The sequence below is a fragment of the Triticum aestivum genome, chromosome 6B (assembly GCF_018294505.1).
Source record: "Triticum aestivum cultivar Chinese Spring chromosome 6B, IWGSC CS RefSeq v2.1, whole genome shotgun sequence".
NCBI lineage: Eukaryota > Viridiplantae > Streptophyta > Magnoliopsida > Poales > Poaceae > Triticum > Triticum aestivum.
This window is the reverse complement of record NC_057810.1, coordinates 725706187-725730766: the sequence shown is the minus strand read 5'-3', so window position 1 is coordinate 725730766 and position 24580 is coordinate 725706187. Positions and strand designations below refer to the sequence as shown.

General features: G+C 45.8%; 2 pseudogenes; both read right to left on the bottom strand.

The window, feature by feature from the left end:
• Positions 1-1980: 1980 nt before the first annotated feature.
• LOC123135247 (uncharacterized) lies at positions 1981-5042 on the bottom strand (annotated as a pseudogene).
• Positions 5043-17186: 12144 nt separating this feature from the next.
• On the bottom strand, positions 17187-23445 carry LOC123135246 (UDP-glycosyltransferase 73C4-like; annotated as a pseudogene).
• Positions 23446-24580: the final 1135 nt, after the last annotated feature.

Below are 24580 nucleotides of genomic sequence, written 5' to 3'. Positions count from 1 at the left end.
GAGTCCAGGCAGGCGGATGAACCTCTCGAACATGGAATCCACTTTCCACTTGTCCTCTATATGCTCGGGTGTGCTGTTTGACCAGTATCTAATGCAATTTCTTACTTCGACCAGACGGGCACTTTTGCATTACGCAGTGAGATTGCTTACTCCTCTCAAGGTTGGTGTTTTCCAGTTCATATTTCATAGGTCGCCATAAAAATTCCTACTTCAAATTAGCATATTTTCAGAACATATCGAACTTTCATCCCTCATTATCTGTGCAAAATTTTATCATTGTTCACTACTTCCTCAAAGCATTCAATGTGCTATCTCCATCCTCTCATTCATCTCTACACCAGAACAATTAATTAGGCCCAGTCCTTCTATCGTCGGCTTTGTTTAACATATTACCGCAGCATCAAAGACCCGACCCGACCTCATGACCTAAAAGACGAGTTGAAGATCGAACTCACAACCTCAAAGACCCAACCAAGTGTTGCCAACCACTCAAACGAAGAGATCCTGTTAACCAATGGCCAACGCAAATATTTAAGAACATCATGCAGCATTAGATTCAACACATTTTTTACTGTTTTTGATTTTTTTTTCAACCATTCATATAATAATTATTACTATTATTATTATTATTATTATTATTATTATTATTATTATTATTATTATTATTATTATTATTTTTACAATAAAAATGAATTGCCGAATATTCTTGGAAACATGAACAATTTTTTAAATCCTAAATAGTTTCAAAAATGTGAACTAATTTTTAAAGATTCCCTACATTTTTGGAAAAACAAGGACAAAATTTGACACGGAAAGATGTTTTGAAATTCTTGAATAATTTTGGAAAACAAAAACATTTTTTGAAAAAATGGAAACATCATTTTTCATTTTAAGAAATTCGGGGTCCTTTTCGAGCTAGCTCACGAACCAAGCCATCCTCCCTTCGTCCAACTTAATATATCCATCTTTCATCCAGCTTATTGCTACGTCTAGGTTGGCACACATATATAAATTGGTATGACTTTATGTAAAGGAGAAATATGGGGCTGTTTTAAACAAAAATTCTTGAATTAGTGGACATTTAAGTAAAACAATAACATTTCTTGAGTTTGGAACATTTTTTAAATGCATTTTTCAAAATCTCAAACAAGTTTTCAAAACAGAAACATTTTTAGAAAAAAATAGGAACATCTTTTGAAATTTGAACAAAATTTTGGAACTAGAACAAATTTTGAAGTTCTAAACATTTCTTAAAAAATGGTTTTTTTTTTAATTCTAAACATTTTTCGAAAATTTAAACAAAAATTAAAATTCTAAAAGTTCTTGAAAAGTTTGATTTTACAAAAAAATAAAAAATAATAAACTTGGAAGGGAAAGAAGGAAAAAACATGAAAGAAAAAGAGAAATTAACAGAAAAGGACAAATAGAAACAGAACACACAGAAATAAGGAAACCGGGCCGGCCAAGTCTTGGACGCCTTGTTCGAAGCTCGGACTATCTGTTGCCCTGTGCGGCAAATAGGGTTTTCCTAGCTGCATGGGCAGGAAAATAAATGGGTTGGCTTCGCTGGGCCATAGTATGGAATTCTGAACAAACCATTTTGTTTTTCTTTTGTAGCACCTAGGATAGAAAAAAAAACTATTTTGGGCAGTGACCGGATGAAAAAATCAAAGAAATTCTCCTTTCTTTATTAGTAGGTAGGTATAGGTATAGGTATAGATATAGGGAACGAAACTTAAAACACTTTTGCCGGAAATCCTCGATGTAAAACTAGACATTGCAAACCATTTATTGAATTCACAGAGCAGAAATTAAGAAATCTTCCCGCGCAAACTACGCGGGCCACTTTGCTAGTTCACTTGACATTTCAACACAGTACATTCGATGCAGGGTTTGCCTAGCTGGCTAGGCTTAATTATTCAGTTCGTGGATTACAGTAGAGGTGGCACACGATCAATCTGGTGATGTGGATGCATTACATTACAGGCTCCTCCTGACCTCCATGCCATCAATGATGAGGCCGCTCATCTCTTTGTTGGCGTCCTCATGGAGGAGCTGTACAGTTACCGCTTTCTCGTTAGAGAACTCCCCCAGTCTAAGCTCCAGCCACCCATCGCCCCTGGTGACAGGATGGGTGACACCTTGGGCACTACTGGCGCCATGATCTTTGGGGTGTAGGCTAACCTGGCTGCTGGCAATGATATTATCAAAATGGAGCGTGCTCGCTGTTTGCACGGTGCCTTCCAGGGTGCTGCCAGCCCGCTTGTACACGAGGTAAGCCGTGTAGCTTGTGGCGGCAGCAGGTAGGTCCTCGGGTGCAATCAGCCGAGAGACCTTCAGATAGCACACCCTCAGGAGTTTCGCGCATTCGCCAGAGCTTGTACCATGGAGAGGAGAACAAATAATGGTGCATCAGGTTTAATATATCTGTCGTCCGAGAAAGACGTGAAAAGTTTATTTCAAAGATGGGCGGGTGAACCTCGAGTCCCGGCGTGAGATCCATCTCCAGTACTCGGGATTCTCAACCCATGCAATAGTTAATGACCTCGATGGTAGCTTGACGACGGTGCTCTCCGGCCCCATAGGACGACTCTGCGGTTTCTCAAGAAAAATTCAAGCATAAGTGCCAAGTATGTACCATCTTTTTGTGGGGAAGTATGTACTCCCTCCATAAAGAAATATAGGAGCGTTTAGATCACTAAAATAGTGGAGTAGACACTTATATTTGTTTACAGAGGGAGTACTAGTTATAGCGGAGGATACCTTAAACTAATGTCATACATATGACAATAGTCTATGTTACCATCTTCACAGTGAAAAATATAGTACAGTATGAGGCTAGCATGCATGTTAGCTACTCCACGGAAAAAAAATGGAGAGTAACTTAAACTAGTGTCATGCATATGAAACATGTAGTGGAAATAACTTAGCTCCTGCACCGAAAAAATAGTACGTATGGGGTTTAACATGCATGCACATAATCATTAACTGTGCATGCCATGTATGCAAACACCTACAAGCTCATTATATATGGACGGGTCGAATCAGAAATATATATACCTGCAAGTATCACATCTGATCATAATAATAATTCAGCATTCTCGCAAAAAAAGATTCCTAATTAAGTAGGTTAATTAGGGGTCTGGATCATGCATGATGTTGTAACGCTGGAATTTCACATATAAACCTTCGGCAAGAGAATACAGCTCTCCTTTGAATTAATCTTATGTACCTGGCTTATGGAAGACCATGGAAACATGCTCTCCAGATTGTCCAGGCCACGAATAACTTCACCTATTGTAGGTCTCTTATGTTTGTCATGGTCCATGCAGTTTCGAGCTAGTTCGGTGCACCCCCTCATTCGTGGGAGGCTCGTGTCTATATATTTATCCCACTGCTCATTAAGTTTACAACTGAATATTAGGATCACTTGACCATAATTATTAGAACATAAAATGGAAACACACAACTTATGTATATTGCAGACACATTTGTTATGGCGTGATTTAGGTGATAAGTAGAGATAGTTTTCTGAATTAAATTTGCATTGCTAAAATGACACTAAATTGTAAGAAAATGGGCGAACCTCAAACGTAAGGAAAACCAACTAATTAAGTACCTTATTTCTTCAGATGATAATGGTAACATTATTTATAGGCGGAATTCGGCTCATAATACTAGTTCTATAATATTTTACTCATATATTCATCAAAAGAGGTAGTGGGCAAAATTTTACAATGCAGATTATGCAAACTAGGAAAAAAACTTCTATTTCTATGTAATGACAGCACCAATGAATAAATTTTTCCATAATTTAATGACGTAAACTAGAATATAAAGCTAATTTATCCTTACATTCATCAGATTTATCATGCTGATGCCGGATAGTAGCTCTACCATAATGACACCCAAAGCATATATGTCTGACTTTAGTGATACTTCTCCTTCATCAATTATTTCCGGTGCAATATATCCCCTGCATGCATTGATAAGATAGTTTATTTGAAGTATCACCGCACAAAACAAATTTAACGAGTACAGATGTCACCATGCTAGGTTTGCTTACAATGTTCCAGCTATGTGTTGAGTAACCAATGTGGATATTCCTTGGTCTAAGAATCTCGACAAACCAAAATCAGTAATTTTTGGTTCCATCTGAGCATCCAACATAACATTTTCAGGTTTTAAGTCACGATGGATAATTTGCTTGTCATGAAGATAGTGCAACCCTTGACAAATTCCTCTAATCATTTTGTAGCGTGCTCGCCAGTCCTCTTGATGAGGTTTCTCTGCAAGAGCAAAGGATCATGTAGTCTTTCTAATATATATATATTCTTCATTAATGTACGTGTTAGTTTTGCATAGCAAATTCATAAATAGATAATTAGTCGTCTCCCTATTGTACCCAAACCACAAGTAGGCACCAGGCGAATATTTATCAACTATTTATTCAGTGATATAATTCCAAAGCTATTTAGTAGTTATTTTTATAGTGATTGCAAATAGATAAATGAAGATGTAAGCTATCCATACCTTGTTGAAGATACTGTCGAATATTTCCTTTAGGAACATACTCGAAACAGAGCAACCTCTTATAATGCCCTGCCAGCACAAGTACTCCATCGGATGTCTTAACTTCCTCTTGTATATCAGAACAATAGCCCAGAAATCTTACTATATTCTTGTGATTTGCACTTTTTAAACACCTTATCTCATCTAGGAATTGCCTACCAGTAGAATTATGTGTCTTGGAGATCTTCACAGCAACTACCCAGTTTTCCAACTCTCCCTGTTTTCCTCATGGTGTTAATATGTAGTATTTCACTCCACCAGGGATTTGTTTTTTAAATTTAAACATTTGTGAAACAATCAAGAAAAAACCATACCTGGTACACAACTCCAAACCCACCACAACCAATCTCGTTAGAAAAAGAATTTGTAATGTATTTCAGTATCCCATAAGATAGCATGGTTGGCTCCACACTTGGATCGCTCAGTATGCGTTCTAGAGCTCTCAGTTCACGTGCTTGATCATCATCCATCTGTACAACATAAAAATACGCTCTTTGGTAAGACCAGGTATATTTTGGTATTGATTATTCTTCTTAGATAAAAACTATTATAGTGGTTGTTAGTGCTACTACAAAATGTTATTAGTTGCTCCACTGAGATCCACAAAAATAGGTAAGTTGTACAACAAACCTCAAACAAATCAGACGCAATGTTCTATTATATGTCTATCTAATATTGCACACACCGATTCAACATGGCTTTTTTTAACATAGGCTTAGTAACTATATAATGGGTAGGACTGAGTTGAACTACGGTGGAAAAACTTACACTAGTAGAAAAGAGGGATTTGGTCCACCCCGGGTTAGCCCATTAGTCCCGGTTCAGTCTAGAACCGGGACTAATGGGGGCATTAGTCCCGGTTCGTGCGCCCAGGGGCCACGTGGGCCATTTGTCCCGGTTCGTCTGGACCTTTTAGTCCCGGTTGGTGCCACGAACCGGGACTAAAGGGTGTGATGCCCATTAGTCTCGGTTCGTGGCACCAACCGGGACTAAAGGGTTAGACCTTTAGTCCCGGTTCGTGCCACCAACCGGTACTAATAGGGTTTGAGGCATTAGTACCGGTTCATGGCACGAACCGGTACTAAAGGTCCCATTTTCAGACTCTACCCCCCCCCCCCCCCCGGTGGCTCGCCTTTTCAGTTTTAAAAAAAAATAAAAGAAAATGATGAAAATGTCAAAAAAATAAAAGAAAATAAGTTTCCTATGTGATATGTGGTCTAGTTGTTGGGAAAATTTGCAAATATGAATTTCGACTTTATTTGCAAAGTACATGTCATGATTTTTTGTAAGTACATGAAATTGTACTTTGTAGGTCTATTTCTCTATGGTCTTGCTTCTTAATTTCGATTTTATCTTGGGTGGATTTTGAAAACATACATGAGTGTTATCCTTTGTGTTTATTGGTAAAAAAACACATTAGATATATCTGAATTTTAGTTGAGTAAATGAGTAGAGTACAAGTAAATTCAAACACGAAGCAAAAGCTTTGACGTTTCATTAATTTCCAGAACACCGTAAGCACCACTCTGCATGGTGTGCCGTTGAATGACCCAACAAACGCCAACCACACAAACACACACTAGCTGGACTAGCGGGAATGTTCCTATATTTTCAAAATCCTTAGGATTAAAGAGGCTCTTATAGATTTCGCGAAAAAAAAAAGAGGCTCTTATAGGAAAATCTATCTATCTATTTTATATACTTAATGGACTGTACAAAGAGAGAAAATAGACAGAGATGCTAGAAGTTTTCAAAGAAAAGTAAATCATCTGACCCTTAATTTGGTGGGCTAACATTAACTAAAGAGATCATAAACGTTAGATCTTCGTAACTGTAGATAAGCAGAGCTCAGTTGTTAGATCTTACTCGTTCCCAAGGATATCACAACTGTTAAATCTTGAGAAGATACTTCTTTTAGATGGAATCTTGAGAATATACTTTCCAGGAAACTAAGAGGAGATAAAAGGTATCATGCATGCTACAACTGCTCGGAAACTAAAGATAAACGGGGGTTACCTGTACAAAAGTGCCCTGCTTTTGCAGTGCTGCGTACTGATGGCAAGTTTCAGATGGCGGTTAATCTTGTGGAGGGGGCGTTATATCAGTGCATGGGTACCTGCTGAGGGGTGAGACCCTATATATATATACCCAAATAAAACGATGAACTATTCTGTACGTACGTACGCAGTGTGCTGGAACCCAGCTGGAGAAACCATTTGAAATATCTAGACATGCCAATTTGCGATGTCAAGAATCTCTCAGCCAATCAGCAGATCATGTTTCTATTCAAAGCTCACCGAGGCCATGCAAGTTGCAGCCAACCAAGTTGGCTTCGTTGAATGGTGGGAAGGAGCAACGTCAACAAAGGTGTAGGGCATTTTCTACAGCCAGTAGCTATTGTTATGTTCATCCCCGCAAGACAACTAGTCACACTAATTGACAGCTTTTTTTGGTACCTACTATACTGCTATACCTCTTAATCACACACACTCCACCTCCTATGCACCGGAGAAGAATAGTTCAGAAGATGCAATCCATCAAGTTGCACCTCAATTAGTATTTTGAGATGATTGCTATGTGACATCCAACGATTTGAATGCTGATCTGGACTGTCTCGTTTGTGACGCAGGTGCCACGTCAAAATTGTGCCTTGGGTATTTAAACATGAAGCCACCCTTTCATACATATATTTGGGCCACACGCAGGAGGGTTGGTGTTCTGACCTGCCATCGTGCAGCTTTGGATGACACGGTCATCCGTGAGGCCCACGCGGTCTAGGGCATTGATCTGCAGCGAGAGGGGTACACCATGGTAATTTTCTCTTGGTTTGTGTTAGGATAAATAATAGTGCCAGATCAAATTTGAGTGCATGCATTCCCAATATTCCCTCCCGCTGCCTCGAAGTGGGGGGACCATCACTCTACTTCTTGAACCTTTCTGCCGGACTGTCGGGTTTGTAAGGCAGGTGCCACATCAAAGTTGTGTCTTGGGTATTTAAACATAAAACCACACTTCCATACATATATTTGAGTCACATGCAGTTAGGGGTGGTGTTCTGACCCTCCCTCGTGCTGTTTTCAATGATGCGCCCACCAGTCAGGCCCCCGCGGTCTAGGGCGTTGACCTGTAGCAAGAGGGGGTAAACCATGGTGACTTCCTCTAGGTTGGTGATAGGGTAGGTCATAGTGACATGCCATGCGAAGTGTGAGTGCATGCGTTCACAAAATTCCCTCCCGCTGGCTCGATGTTTGGGGGGGTGGGGGGGGGGGGTAGAACTTTACGTCTTGTACATTCCCACCGTTTTGTCCGGTTTGTGAGGCAGGGGCCACATCAAAGCTGTGTATTGAGTATTTAAACATCACACCACCCTTTCATATATATTTTTGATCACATGCAGGTGACGGTGGTGTTCTGACCCTCCCTCGCACGGTTTTGAATGACAAACCTGCCTACTTGGCCCGCACGGTCTAGGGCTTTGACCGGCCATGAGAGGGGGTTAACCATGGTGACTTCCTCTTGGTTGGTGATAGGGTAGGTCATAGTGACATGCCATGCGAAGTGTGAGTGCATGCGTTCACAAAATTCCCTCCCGCTGCCTCGATGTTTGGGGGGGGGGGGGGGGGGGTAGAACTTTACGTCTTGTACATTCCCACCGTTTTGTCCGGTTTGTGAGGCAGGGGGCACATCAAAGTTGTGTATTGAGTATTTAAACATCACACCACCCTTTCATATATATTTTTGATCACATGCAGGTGGCGGTGGTGTTCTGACCCTCCCTCGCACGGTTTTGAATGACACACCTGTCTACTTGGCCCGCATGGTCTAGGGCTTTGACTGGCCATGAGAGGGGGTTAACCATGGTGACTTCCTCTTGGTTGGTGATAGGGTAGGTCATAGTGACATGCCATGCGAAGTGTGAGTGCATGCGTTCACAAAATTCCCTCCCGCTGCCTCGATGTTTGGGGGGGGGGGGTAGAACTTTACGTCTTGTACATTCCCACCGTTTTGTCCGGTTTGTGAGGCAGGGGGCACATCAAAGTTGTGTATTGAGTATTTAAACATCACACCACCCTTTCATATATATTTTTGATCACATGCAGGTGGCGGTGGTGTTCTGACCCTCCCTCGCACGGTTTTGAATGACACACCTGTCTACTTGGCCCGCATGGTCTAGGGCTTTGACTGGCCATGAGAGGGGGTTAACCATGGTGACTTCCTCTTGGTTGGTGATAGGGTAGGTCATAGTGACATGCCATGCGAAGTGTGAGTGCATGCGTTCACAAAATTCCCTCCCGCTGGCTCGATGTTTGGGGGGGGGGGGGGTAGAACTTTACGTCTTGTACATTCCCACCGTTTTGTCCGGTTTGTGAGGCAGGGGCCACATCAAAGTTGTGTATTGAGTATTTAAACATCACACCACCCTTTCATATATATTTTTGATCACATGCAGGTGGCGGTGGTGTTCTGACCCTCCCTCGCACGGTTTTGAATGACACACCTGTCTACTTGGCCCGCATGGTCTAGGGTTTTGACCGGCCATGAGAGGGGGTTAACCATGGTGAAATACTTTTGATTTGTGTCTTGGTACGTCATGGTGACGTACCAGACAATGTTTGAGCTCATGCGTTCATATAATTCCCTCTCGTCGGTTCGAAGTGGTGGACCAGCACTCTAAGTCATGAACCTTCCATCTTTAGAATTGCATGCGTTCATAGGATTTCCACCCATCGGTTTGGATTTTTTTTCCTTTTGCATATGATCCTAATATGGATACACTAGGGGGTGTGAAGAGACAATGCAATATTCCAAACATTTAAAGTGGCAAAATGGTGATAATTAAATTAGATAGACCGCAAAATTGATGCATCAAAAGGGCGATGAAACTAACTTAGACAAAATGGGTGAGAAAAATGGAAAATAGATAAAACTTAATTAGTAAATATAAATAAAATGGACCACATTAAAACTAATTTTTTACACGAAGAAATAGGTTATGAATAAATAGGACATTGTAAGCCGAATGTCGTTTATCCGGTACTTGGCTTACAGTTAGCTCTGTGACATTGACGTCTGTAGTCTCCATGATCACCACATGACCACGATCGTTGCTGCGAATTGGGTTTAAGCTGAATGTCTTCTTGTGATATGCCGAGGGCCTTTTGTAAACCGAAGACTTTTCTGTGGACCCACTAGGCTTATACTTAGACATAAGCCGAGTACCATAGGTTTGTCATGAGTTTCTTGTTTCTTCCTTGTCTTATCTGGATGTAAGGGCCAGTTCTTTTGAGCGGCTTAAAAAATAAGCTGGCTCTCCCAGCTTAAAAAATAAGCCGCCTCTAAATTTTTCCGAGATTTCTGAATTAGTAATCCCATAATTAGTTTAGAAGCCCCAATGAATATAAAAGGCGGCTTATCGAAAAAGATGGGAAGAGGCGGCTTATTTTTTTAAGCCGCTCAAAAGAACTGACCCTAAATCGAGAACACATGTTTTTGCACTAGGCATACGCGTTGATACATTATGACGTGTGATTTTCCTGTAGTGTGAGACCTATGTATGGCATGTACCCAAACGAAAATGTTGAACTATTTCATACGTGGTATGCTGGAACCCAGCTGGACAAAACATTATGAAACACTCCTTTTTTATCTTAAAATACTGTTTATTGCAAGGTTATCACCATATTATCTTTTCCAAGAATATTAACAATCTCTATGGATGGATCTTTCATCCATTTTCCCACACACCTCACTTCTAACTAGTTTCGCTAAATGATGGGCATCATAATTAGTCTATCTAGGAGCATGCTCAAGAATAATATGCGAAAGGTCACACGCAAGATGATATATATATCATAAAAAAATTGCTACCTATAGACCGAAAAAGCGACCTCCATTTTTCCTTGTCTCTATTATGAAATACTCCTAGTTGAGCTACGCCAGACATGTCAATTTGTAATATGTCAACTATCTCTCAACCAATCAGCGTGCCCTGACGTTCACAAGTTTGAGCAGGTCGAGTCTCTACTCAAGGCTTCACATGAAAGTAATTTCCCAAGATGACACACTAGTTGCAGCCAGCCAACCAATGCTCGCTGACGTTCCTAACGTTCGTCACTCTGCCATAGGTAATACGAAGTTTACCTTCAAGTTGGCGGGCTCTATTGTTGCTCAACCAATTGACAGCTGATTTCGGTACCCACTACTACCTCTTAGTCGCATCACACGTATGCGACCTTCTGTGCACGTTACTGATTTGGAGAAGAACATTTCACATTTTCAGAAGATGCGGTCTAGTTGCACTAGTCAATGCTAGTATTGTAAGATGATTGGTATGTGCCATCCAACGATTTGAATGCTGATCTGGGTTGGTGTATCGTAAGCAAACCCAAGTTGGAACGTGCAAGTCATCTCGGCCATTGGATCGATCCATTAGGTAGGTGTTTATAATTGGTGTTCATCATATAAACTTGTTCAGTTATATACATGGCACCAGAAAAGGCATACGCAAGATGCATCATGAGGATGCGTGCATCATTTCGACACAGCAAAAGAGCATAAGCTAAGGCAGTGAGGCTCCTCTTTTATCTCTAACTAGACGATGCCACATGCGTTGCTACAGAAATCATACTAAAGCAACTACACAAATTGGTGCTTAAAAAAATAAAACTATTGGAAAGATAAATGTAAGAGTGATTTCGATTTTCGTGAAAGGCGGATGAAGTGGGTTGGGCGACCCGTGACCCACGCGTTGCTCTCCCTGGCAATCCAGGGGGCGAAAACCTAGCGTCGACTTTTTCCGCACCCATCCCCTCCCTCGTCTCGCCACCACCATAGGATCCGGCCGACGAAGCTCACCTGGCGGAGGCGGCGCAACTCTTCGGCTGGCACGTGGTGGCAGGAAGCACTAGCTAGTGCACGATAGCATGAAGTTTTAGGTCGCCCTGGGTGACGGTGAGCGGGAGATGTGGTCTACGGCAGTGATTCATTTTTTGTTTCGGCTGGCAGCTGCAGGAGGCAGGGGTGTGGAGGGGAGGGACGCGAATTTGGGCTGCTCGGTGCTGCTCCTCATGTGCATTTGTTGGCGACATGGAGCCCAGGGACTGGCGGGGTGGAGGTCCGTAGTGCCGGTGAAGCGGCATGGATCGATCCCCCTCCTTTAGTGTCGGTGCTCGTGGTGAGCGGCAGCGTCTATGGGGAGCCTCCTTTTGGACCCAATGAAGATGCTCTTGTGCTAATGTGCTAGCTGGACCTGGCGGCCAGCGTGCGGTGATGATGTCTGGGATGCGAGGCTTTGGGTGAAGGCCTAAGATCCTTCTCTGGATTGGACGACGACGACGTCAGATGTCGTTTTCCTCTTGAGGGCGTAGTCTTGGAGCCATGGATCCGTCATTGGTTTATTAGCCTTGATAAGTCTCAGTCGACTGAGACTTCGTTAAGTCTCAGTCGATGCTATATCCGTGCGATCTTACATTAAGATCCATGCAAAAAAAAATCAGTCTTTTTGTCTCTTACATGTTATGTCACTTGACTGAGACTTAGTTAAATCTCAGTCGACTATGATCTAGCCACACCCTTGGTTTATAGGTGTCTCAGTTGGAGCGTGATTAGTTTGTTGGCCTGTTTGATGGTTGATAGGACCAGTACTCGAGATATTCGTCCGGAAGGAGGCAGTCATAACCTCAGTGTCTGAATGGCTGGTACGTGCATTGGTTCACTCTCTTTTCACAGAGCATAACAAACTGTGGCTTCACACTCGTCGTCACGCTGCAGCTCCCATAGAAGGAGAACCTGTCGCATATTTTTGGATTGAAATCTTCGGATCACGCAGGTATTTCGTGAAGGCACTGGACAACGGAGAGAGCACACGGCTGCTGTACGGGTCACTGAAGAAAGCGTCGGAGCTGCACCTGCAAACACAAGCGCGGCTGGCATTTCTCGGAGGTAGACAGCAAAAGATGTCGATGACGGCTCGTTTGGGAAAATATCAGGTAACCCCATACTCCAACTTCAAAAAAATTAATTTTAAATGTTTCAAAAGGTTCTAATTTTTTATGAATATTCACAAGAAATGTAACTACAAGTCCTAAAAAAAATCAGATCTAAGCTCTAAATGAAAATAGAGAAACGAAAATGTGAAATCTAGCATGAATAGTGTCATAAAAAGACAAAAGCAACATTTGACACTATTTACATCTGAATTTGTCTTTTTTTGTTTCTCAATGTACATTTCGAGTTTGGATCTGATATGTTTAGCGGTTGTAGTCACATTCCTTGTAAGCATCCACATTTTTTACTGAAATTTTTGAAACATTTAAAGTTGATGTTTTGAAGCAGTCACATGCATGTAGCTACTGCGATTGTGAAAAAGTGGTGGCGACAACACGAAAATGGTGTCAATGGTGGTGCCACTCGAGCACCCGGTCTCGAACTCTGGGGTGAAAGCCTAGGTCTATTTATACCTGGCAATGGTGAGCGTTTCTATTGGGGTGACATGAGAGGAATACATGCGATCAACAAAGCCCTCGTGACATTGCTTCCAAAGGTGGATGGGGCGGAGGAGCTAAAGGACTTCCGGCCTGTTAGCTTAGTCCATGGGGCAGTGAAGATTGTTGACAAAGTCCTATCTTTGAGAGTTACGGACGATCTGCCAAAGCTTGTTGGATTGCATCAGAGTGCATTCGTCAGAGGGAGGGCCATCCATGATAACTTTATGATGGTGCAGGGTATGGCTAGGAAGTTACACTCTCTCAAGCTGCCGGCTGTGATGATTAAACTGGATATATCTAAAGCCTTTGATTCGGTGATTTGGCCCTTTGCACTGAAGTCCTGCGAGCCCTCGGTTTTGGTAGGCGATGGATTTCGTGGATTGCTGGCCTGTTCAACACTGCCTCAACCCGGATCCTAGTCAATGGCGAGCCTGGGGCCCCAATCACGAATAGAAAGGAGTTTAGGCAGGGCGACCCGCTATCCCCTATGATGTTCATCTTAATGATGGAGCCACTCCAGCGGTTGTTTGCCATGGTGGATAGCCAGGACCTGCTCTCGCCGTTGGTGGGGGCCCCAAACCAGCGGGTGTCGATCTTCGTAGATGATGTGATGCTTTTCCTGAAACCGGAGGCCCAGGATCTACTTCTATGTAGTACCATTCTTGGCTCCTTTGCGGGAACCTCGGGGCTGCGGGTTAACAGAGCGAAGACTTGCGCGATGCCTATCAGGTGCTCTGAGGAACAGGTGGACCAAATTGCTGACACGCTTGGCTGTCCTGTGGGGTCCTTCCCATGCCGTTACCTGGGCTTGCCGCTAAGCTTGAGGAAGCTGACGACGAGGCAGCTCGATGATCTGGTAGTCTAGGTGGCGAGAAAGCTGCCTTCTTGGAGGGGAGCACCGCTGCCGCCAAGCAGCAGGCTGGTGCTGGTGAAAGTGGCCCTGTGCGCCATCCTGCTACATGCAATGCTTGCTCTTCAGATTCCACTGAAGACAATCAAGGCAATCAACAAGATCTGTCGTGGGTTTCTTTGGGCGGGAGCATCGGAAGCTGGGGGTGGCCAATGCAGGGTAGTGTGGAAAGCTGTGTGCACTCCAAAGTGGGTTGGTGGACTGGGTGTCCCTGACCTCCAGTGGCCGAATGTTGCCCTACAGGCGAGGTGGCCCTGGCTGCAGAAACTTGATGAGCAAAGGCCATGGAGAGGGATGGATATTAGGGTTTCTAAGGAAGCCGGGAGGATGTTTCAGGCTGCAACGCACACTATGATCGGTGATGGCCAGCAAGCAATATTCTGGCAGGATAGGTGGATCGGTGGTTTTAGGGCCCAGGAGATCGTGCCGGGGTTGTACAAGCGCGTTCCTCAGAGGATGAAGAAGGCTATGACGGTAGCGTAGGCGCTAGAGGATGGTAGCTGGGCTACTTGCATCGGTCTGGACATGGACGAGGTCACTCTCCGGGAGTACCTGGCTTTGTGGTCGGCGACGGCCATGGTCCAGGTCACACCCAGTGTGCGTGACTCTGTCAGGTGGGCTTGGGAGGACTCTGGTCAGTACTCGGCCAGGTCGGCGTACGCGGCAAGATTCTGGGGTCTCAAACGGGCAGCTTATACCGCTATGTCTTGGAAATCCAAGGCTCCCCTCCAATGTCGTTTCTTCAACTGGCTGGTGGCCCGAAACCGATGCTGGACATCAGACAGGTTGGCGCGGCGAGGGTTGCCACATTAGGCGGCCTGCCCATTTTGCGATCAGGGTGAAGAGACGATCAACCACATCATGCTAACTTGCGTCTTCGCCCGCGTGGTGTGGGCCGTTGTGCTCGCGGCACTCGGCAGGCTGGATTGGGTGCCTGGCCAGGAGGACGCGATAATCGGTTGGTTCACGGCGTGCTCACCTCCGAGGGCCCACCAAAGGTATGTCACCACCGTGTTCTCTCTGTGCCTGTGGGAGCCGTGGAAGCATAGGAACAAGATTGTGTTTGAGGGTGCCTCCCCTTCGACGACAGTGGTGATCACGCGCATTGAGACGGAAGGCAGAGCTTGGTCGCGAGCTGGCTTGTTCAAGCATGACATGGCCTTATTCCTGTCGATGCTTTCTAGGTGGGATGGTGCGAGTAGTTAGACCAGGGCAGTTCAGGTGGGGCTAGCCAGCGTTTGGGTGGAGTGCTCAATTGTAACCACATGTAATTTCTGAACTTGGTGGATGGGGCGCTCCCCCCCCTCCTTCTGTAATGCATGATACACACACTAGTGCGTATTCTAGAAAAAATGGTGATGTTTTCATGTCGTTACCTTGTTGAAGGCATTGCTCGGATATGTTTGGACAAGTTCTTCAGGCTGAAAACCTAGATTCTGGCCTTGGATGGTTGGATCCGGTGACGGCGGCGATTGACTGTCGCTCCCTTCCTGAAGGCGTTCCTGTTGAAGAACATCGTCAACCATGTGGTGTCATGAGATTGTTGGTGCAGATATGGTCGTGGTTGTAGTTTGCCGATCATGGATTAGATCGAGTTTTTTTTTTCTCGCTAGAGCATAGCTTTGGTCTTATATGACTTTGCCATTTGCCGGTGTGTTTTTATGAGCGTGTGTTTATTTTGGCTGTGTGCATTTTAGCTATGCAGAGGCCGGGTGTGTGCTCTTTGTGTTTGTATCTTCTTGATGCTTTCTTTTGAGCTAATAAAATCCACCCTTTGTCGAAAAAACTGCAATGCCGAGTTCAAAAGCCTATTCCATCTTGGCAGAGAGTTTGCAGAGTTCAGATCTCGGCCAAGCGTATTTAGCCTGAACCCTTCAGGTAAACGTCATTTTGCAGAGCGCCCCCTGCTTTTCTGAGAGCCTGAGATCCTTTCTTTCCCACTCGGGAAAGCCGACTGAGTAACCAGAGCCTGACGCGTGGCACCTTTGCCGAGCTTGGTTCTCGGCAACGCCCTTTTGCGGAATGCAGTACTCGGCAAAGCTTCTGCCAGCTGTTTTTTTTTAATTTGTTCTTTCATTGCCCTGAGCTAAACACATATAGAAATTATATCACTGCCTGCATATCACAATTTTTTTTCCTTTCGAAAAGGGGGTTACCCCAGCCTCTGCATCAGAAAGATTACAAATAGTATCACGTCATAGGAAAATCACATACATTCATTATAAGCTCACCAAAGCATCATATGTGGTCCACACAAGCATCATAACAAGTGACAAGTACTCGCTGAACCCCAAATGTGACCAATTTATGTTACATATGATGAGACGATAAATGCAACACCATAATTTGGATGAACTGGACAAAGATTATCAAGTTCTTCAGCTCACTCCACCTGCTCTGATAAGCACCCTTGCCTACTTCATGATTTCTCTTCTCTTTGAGCACATACTTGGAGTAATCATCCTCTGCCTCCTCCCTAGTATTAAACACTTCGCAACAACTGTCTTTGTCACGACTCACTTGTTCATGGCATGCTTGCCATGAATCGTAGACTCCTGAATATCTACCTGACTACACCACGTACCCCACTTCATCAACAATGGAAGAATTACAGGATTTGAAGTATGTGCAAGGATTGAGAAAAACTTAAGCAACATAAGCATTCATGATTAATACACCCAAAAGCATCAAAAGTTGTCATTCGAGTCGACCTCACCAGCTACATAACTTCGTCCCTACATCGACATCAAACTATCTAGCTAGACAACTCCGAGAATGGAGCTCTAATCCAAGTGGTAATCCGTGAAGCTGGTCATTGTGGAGTCAGGGCGGGTGGGGATCTCTAACCGCCCACCCTCCAAGCGGAGCAGCCATCGTCGTCGGCACTGGCGGTCCAGCATCCCACCGATGCCTTTCTTGGCTAGCTCATCAAGAAACATCTCAATGAGGCGGACCAGCATCTCGCGGATGCCCTCGGAATTCCGCTCGTCCATGATGGACCCGTAGATCATGTGGTTCTCAGCGGGGAGCTACGGGTTCACTTGGACGAGTGCTGCCAAGTACGCCTTATTTCTTGGCGCAAAGAAAAAAATAATAAAGCAAGTGTTACGCGCATGAATAACATATACGTCCACGATTCCATCTCCGAAAAAGGGAGTAAACTGAAAGTGACATAAGGAATGACACCGATAATGATGGAGATCGTGACAAGCAAGTACTTAGAGGCGAGATCCCTTGGCTCCTCTTGCTGCCATGAGATCATCAACCAGACGGTGCCAATCACGGTGTCTTCTGCCATGGCTTCATGAGACCTGGATGCAAGGTCCATAACCTTGTTCCTCGCCATGTCCCCTAGTCCTCCCAGACTCTTGAATGTGATCAATGCCCGCCCCACATCATCGGCCGGGATTACCTCATGTTTTCGGTAATTCTCACTTCGTAAGCCGGCTCCATGCGGCCAGAGCCGCTGACCGATCCCTAATACCTCTGTGATTAGCCTCTCGGTGATGAATGTTAGAATTAGAGATAAACATCTATTGTAATCTCAACGGTCTCTCATTTGTATCCCTCTCGTATCTATCTCCTCTCCTAGCGACAGCCTGTATCCTAGCGATCGGGTTGCAAGTCTTGTACGCCACGGCAGAGGCTGTTCCTGCCTCATATCAATATATACCACGCGGCTCCTCATCGAGGAGTAGGAACGCTTCAATCTTACATGGTATACAGAGCCAATTCTCTTCCCAATCTAGCTTCGAGAACTCATCTCCATCGCCATGTCGTCTTCCTCACCAGCCGTCCTCAACCTCGGATCTCCACCAGCCGAGAAGCTCACCAAGGGGAATTACCTCTTGTGGAAGGCCCAGGTTATGCCCGGCCTGCGAGGAGCGCAGGTCATAGGGCTCCTGGATGGAACCGACGCCGCACCCCCTCCAATGGTGGAGCAGCAGCAGTCGGACAAGACCACAACAATGGTGCCGAACCCACTATACTCACCATGGCTATCGAAGGATCAACAAGTTCTTGGTTTCTTGCTGAACTCCCTCTCCAAAGAAGTCCTCGCCCAATTTGTTGGTAAGGAACACACTTATGATTTATGGACTGGCATCACTACCCTCTTTGCATCGCAATCTCAATCCAGGATTACAAACCTGAGAATAGCCATCACCACAACGAAGAAGGGCAACATGTCCAGTACCTCCTTTATCTCCAAGATGAAGAGTCTTGGGGATGAACTTGCGGCTGCAGGGCGCCCCGTTTCAGATCCTGAGATGGTTGATTACGTGCTCGCTGGACTGGATCGGGACTACGATCCAGTTGTGGCGGCCATCGGCGCTGTCAAGTCCGTCATCACCGTCGACGAGTTGTTTGCTCAGATCGCTGCCTTCGACCAGCGCCTAGAGATGCTAGGTGATGGTGGTGAAGGCGGCTTCCACACATCCGCCAATCTGGCCTACCGTGGGCGCGGCCAGTACAAGCCTCGGGGGCGTGCACGCGGCACCAGAGGCCGTGGACGAGGGAGACGATCTCCTTCTGCTCCAAGCAGCGGCAACAGAGGAGCGCGCGGGGGTTGTCCACAACCCCAACAGCAGCAACGCCAACCGCATCGGGACTATCCCGAGTGCCAAATCTGCCTCAAGCATCATCGTGGGGGCACCCGCGAGTGTTGGGATCGCTATGAAGACGACGAGTACGAGGAGAAGGAGGCCAATGCTGTCACCGACTCCTACGGCATCGACACAAACTGGCACGCGGATATCGGAGCTACAAATCACATCAAAGGGGGAGCTCAACAAGCTGACGATCAGAGACAAATACCGTGGGGGCGATCAAGTACACACTGCGAGTGGTTCTGGTATGGAAATTACTCATGTTGGTAGTTCAATTGTCAAAACCCCCATGAAAAATTTGCATATAAAACGAGTCTTATACGTGCCTGAAACATCAAAGAATCTTCTTTCTGTTCATCGTTTTACCCGTGATAATCGTGTTCTCATTGAATTCTATCCTTATTTCTTTTTGGTAAAGGATTTGGACACGAGGAGGGTACTTCTTAGGGGCAAGTGCGTGGGTGGCCTCTACCCACTCATATCTTCATCATCGTCATCGTCAAATAAACATGCTTTTGTTGCTGTTAAGCCTTCTTCAGCAAAGTGGCATAGCAGATTAGGTCATCCCTCGTCAGTCATTGTTAAGTTTGTTCTTAGTAAAAATAAACTTCCCCATAGTCATGAGTCTAGCATTGAGTCTGTGTGTGATCCATGTCAGCAAGCTAAAAGTCATCAACTACCATACCCTATATCTACCAGTATTTCCACTGCACCCTTACAGCTTGTATTCTTAGATGTTTGGGGGCCAGCCCCTAGTTCTGTTGGTAGACATTCATACTATGTAAGCTTCATTGATGATTATAGCAAATTTACTTGGATCTATCTTCTCAAGAAACGATCTGAAGTGTTTCAAGTTTTCAAGAACTTTCAAAATCTTGTTGAACGAAAACTTAACACTAAGATCATTGCCATGCAAACCGACTGGGGAGGTGAATACAAGAAACTGAACCTATTTTTTCAGCAACTTGGTATTTCACACCATGTTTCCTGTCCTCACGCACACCAACAGAATGGTTCTGCCGAGAGAAAACATCGCCATGTTGTTGAAGTTGGATTAGCTCTACTAGCAAATGCATCCATGCCACTCAAATTCTGGAATGAGGCATTCTTGACTGCCACATATCTCATAAATTTGCTTCCTAGCAAAGTCATTGATTTTGATACTCCCATCACACGTCTTTTTGGCACTACTCCTGATTATAAATCGCTTCGTGTTTTTGGTTGTGCTTGCTGGCCCAACCTTCGTCCATACAATACACGCAAACTTGCTTTTCGTTCAAAGAAATGTGTATTTCTTGGTTATAGTCCCATTCATAAAGGAGTCAAGTGTCTGGATGTGTCCACAGGAAGGGTTTATATATCTCGAGATGTTGTATTCGATGAGTCAGTATATCCTTTTGAATCTTTGCATCCAAATGCCGAAGCTCTCCTTAGGAAAGAAATTCTCCTCCTTCCATCAAATCTCCAAAAACTTGATCATGGGGGCGACGATTGTACTAACTCAACTGATAATCCTACTAGTACTCGTACTGTGCTTCCTCATGTGCAGGGATATGCAGAAAATGCGGAGGAAAATGATGCAGAAAATGATCAATTTTTTGAAGAAAATGACCCTATATTTCATGCGCCAGAACTGGACGAAGCTGGCGCGGAGCACGAGGATGATCAGCTGTCTCCTGGAACTCCTGTGCGTCAGTCCTCCTTGGATCGCGCGCACAGATCCGCTCGGGATCACGCGCCGGGCAGAGCTGAGCCGCCCCAATCAGCGGGTGCCACGCCCCTGCATGCAGGCACCGCGCGTGCGTGCACAGCGACCAGCCCGGCAGCGACTGCGGGATCTGGCTCGGGATCGGAGCCCCACATGCATGTGCAGGGCGGCTCTCCAGGATCTTCTGGGGGCGGCTCCAGGCTGGATGCGGTTACTCCCTTAGCCACACCACAGGTTACGGGATCTGCTGTGGAAAGCGGATCCAGAGGCTCTCCAGGATCGTCTGTGGCTGGGTTCTCTACACCACCTCCTGTACAACGGGCTGCACTCCATGTTCCACCGCAACCAGCGTCATGTGTTTCAACTCGACTGCAAAAAGGTATACTAAATCCAAAAATTCGAACTGATGGCACTATACGATATGGTATGTTGTGCGTTATAGGCTTCAAGCAACGTTATGATTTAGACTATGAAGATACCTTTAGTCCTGTTGTTAAAGCTGCAACTATTAGGCTTGTGTTAGCTATTGCTGTTTCCAGGGGATGGAGCTTAAGACAGCTAGATGTTCAGAACGCGTTTTTGCATGGTGTTCTGGAAGAGGAGGTTTACATGAGACAACCACCTGGGTATGCAGAAAAACGGACACCTCATTATGTTTGCAAACTTGACAAGGCACTTTATGGTTTGAAACAAGCACCGAGAGCTTGGTACTCAAGGTTAAGCTCTCAGTTAAGGCGTTTGGGTTTTGCTGCATCCAAAGCTGATACTTCACTTTTCATTTATAACAAGGCAAATACAACTATATTTGTATTGATATATGTTGATGACATTATAGTTGCGAGTTCTTCACAAAGTGCTACTAATGCTCTCTTGCATGATCTAAGTTCAGAGTTTGCTTTGAAAGATCTGGGTGATCTACACTTCTTTCTAGGTATTGAAGTCAAGAAGATTCAAGATGGCATAGTACTTAATCAAGAGAAATATGCTACTGAACTTCTTGTTCGCATGGGGATGAAGGATTGTAAGCCTTCACCCACACCATTATCTTCTTCAGAAAAACTTTCAGCCTTTGAAGGAGAACCGCTCAAGGAAGAAGAAAGTACAAAATACAGGAGTGCAGTAGGGGCTCTACAGTATCTGACACTGACAAGACCGGATATATCCTTTGCTGTTAATAAGGTTTGTCAGTATCTACATGCACCTACTACTGTACATTGGACAGCTGTTAAAAGAATTGTACGGTATATAAAACACACTGTGAGCTTGGGCCTTCAGTTCAGACGTTCTAATTCCACCCTTGTCAATGCTTTCTCTGATGCTGACTGGGCAGGATGCAGTGATGACAGAAAGTCAACTGGAGGATTTGCAGTATTCTTTGGCTCTAGTCTTATTTTTTGGAGTGCCAGAAAACAAGCTACAGTGTCGAGATCAAGTACTGAGGCTGAATACAAATCACTAGCCAATGCAACTGCTGAGATCATTTGGTTAGAATCATTGCTTCGTGAATTGGGAATCAAGCAGCATCGTGTGTCATGTTTGTGGTGTGACAACTTGGAAGCCACTTATCTCTCAGCAAATCCAGTGTTTCATGGCAGAACAAAACATATTGAGATTGACTTTCATTTTGTACGAGAAAGGGTTGCAGAGAAGAAGTTGGACATACGGTTCATTCCTTCCAAGGATCAAGTTGCAGATGGTTTTACTAAAGCTCTACCAAGCAAACCTTTTGAGGAGTTGAAGAAAAATCTTAATATAGGATAGTTGAAATTAAGGAAGGGTGTTAGAATTAGAGATAAACATCTATTGTAATCTCAACGGTCTCTCATTTGTATCCCTCTCGTATCTATCTCCTCTCCTAGCGACAGCCTGTATCCTAGCGATCGGGTTGCAAGTCTTGTACGCCACGGCAGAGGCTGTTCCTGCCTCATATCAATATATACCACGCGGCTCCTCATCGAGGAGTAGGAACGCTTCAATCTTACAATGAACTACTCGTACACCTTTGGCCATGTGAGCATCGGCACGCCAGCTGCCACTGCCTCTAGGACAGAGTTCCACCCACACTGCATCCCGAATGCACCCACTGCCGAGTGCGCTAGTATAGCCATTTGTGGGGCCCACACTCTGACGATGAGCCCCCGGTCTCCAACACGCTTCTCCCACCCTTTCGGTGGATCCCACTTCTCGGCCGCCCTGACCACCCACATGAACGACCGTCTTGAGGCCTCCAGCCCAAGAGCAAGCTCGTCCAGCTGCGCATCCGATATGTGGGCACATGTGCCGAAGGACAAGTAGACCACAGAACGGTTAGGCTTTGTGCCAAGCCAGTCGATGAACCGTGAGTCGGCAACACCTTTGGCGGCCCGTGACGACTGTTGCAGTTGCAGCGAGAGAGGCCCTAAAAAGTATGCGCGCTTCACGTACCCTTCGCGCACGTACATCTTGCAGTACCGCCGCTCCAGGTCCGAAAATGTATTGATGGCGACGCCAAAGCAGTCGGCTTGCATCGAATGAACCATGTTGCCGGCGTCATAGTTTCGACTCCTCAAGATGTCCGGCAGCTCGGTCCTCGGGGTCCGTATATGAGGGAACGGAAACCGAGGGACTGTTGTGACATCATTATCGTCGACGGCAACGTCATCGATGATAAGGTGGTGCACGACGAGCATGGGGAAGGCGCCCATGACATTGAACGCGACACATGGCACACCGAGCTCGTTAGCGATATCGGAGCTCCAGGTGAAGTGCATGTCGGTGAAGATCGCGTCCGGGGACAGCGCCCGGATGAGCGTCTCCTGTGGCGGGCGCATCAGGGCATCGCTTAGGGCAGCGAGGTTGATGCGCAATGATTCAGCCGGTGTGGATGCCTTTCCGAGGTTCTCGACACCCTTCGGGAGGTCGTCCACCTCTGGGAACGGATAAGTAACGATCTTGATAGCTGCTGGATTATGCCCCGGCCTGTAGTCGTCGCTCCAGCATGGACTGGACGACAGAGACATTCGCCGGCGTGACTGCGATGGTTGGTCTCACAACGGCGTTTCGCCTAGATGCGGCGAGGCGAATGGCGAGCTCGGTGAATGGCTCGATGTGGCTAGTCGCGAACAAGGGGATGAGCAGGGCACGCAGGGTCCTTCCACCACGGTTGCTGGTGGTAGAAGCCATTTTTTTTTTTTTTTGGTTTCTATACTACCAGCAAAAGGCTGGCTCTGCTGGCTTGTGTTGTGGTTAGTCAGGATGCGATTTGGCCTATTTATAGGACAATATGTTCGATGGACTTGCGTTACTTTTCCCTTTTGATCTGCAAATTACTACTCCCAACTGGTGGATGAATGATAATGCAGAATGCACGGCCAGCTGTTGATCCAGTACCATGATTCAACCCACTGATCGACTAACAATAATGCAGACTGGCGCGGGTTGATCGAGTATGTTGAGTAACGTGATTGTATTAGAAAACATAGGTTAGTGATTTAAAAAAAAAACATAGGTTAGACTAGGAAATATTCTGGCTTGCCTTATACTCCAAGTAGATCATGTACTTCTATATATATGCCCATGAGGCTCAAGCAATACAACGAACAGACTATTCCACCAACCCTCTCTCTCCTTTCTAACATGGTATCTATCACAAGTCGATCCTAAACCCTAGCCGCCACTGTTTCCGCACCTGCGCGCCACCCCCGGGGCGGTCGGCCTCCATGACCGTCGCCGGGGGCCGTGCCGCCCGTACCTAGGGTTCGTCCGCCGGCCGTGTTGGCCGGCTGCCCCAGAGAGTCTTTTTCCCGAGCCCTTGCTTCGGGTTTTTCGCTCTCTCGCCGGTCGTTTTGATCGGTGTTTACTTTTTGGTTTTCCGATCTAAGATTGTTTGCGTCGCCCGCCGCCGCCGTCAACACCTCGCGCCTCTACTCCGACATCGGCGCGACCGGACAGCTACTTCACTGACCCACGGCCTCGCGTGACAGGCAGCCCTCAAGGCCGTCGTCCGCGCGCCGGCCCGCCCGTCGCCCTGCGCCGGCCGTCACCGCCCTGCTCCGACCGGGACTCCTGCATCACCCGACCCGGCGGCCTTGCGCCATGCGGTGGCCAATCATAGCCGCCCTGTTGCCCACCGTCGCCGGCTTCATCTCGGACTCCGCCACCACCCCGTCTCCACCGAGCGGCGTCCCCGACCTCGCGCGTGATCGGCTTGATCACCCGCTCGCCGCCGTGATCCGCCTCATCTACGCCGCGCGACCAACCTGGCCCGTCAGTTACGCGTGCCTCCGTAGGTCCCGTGAAGATCGTCTCCGAGTTCAGC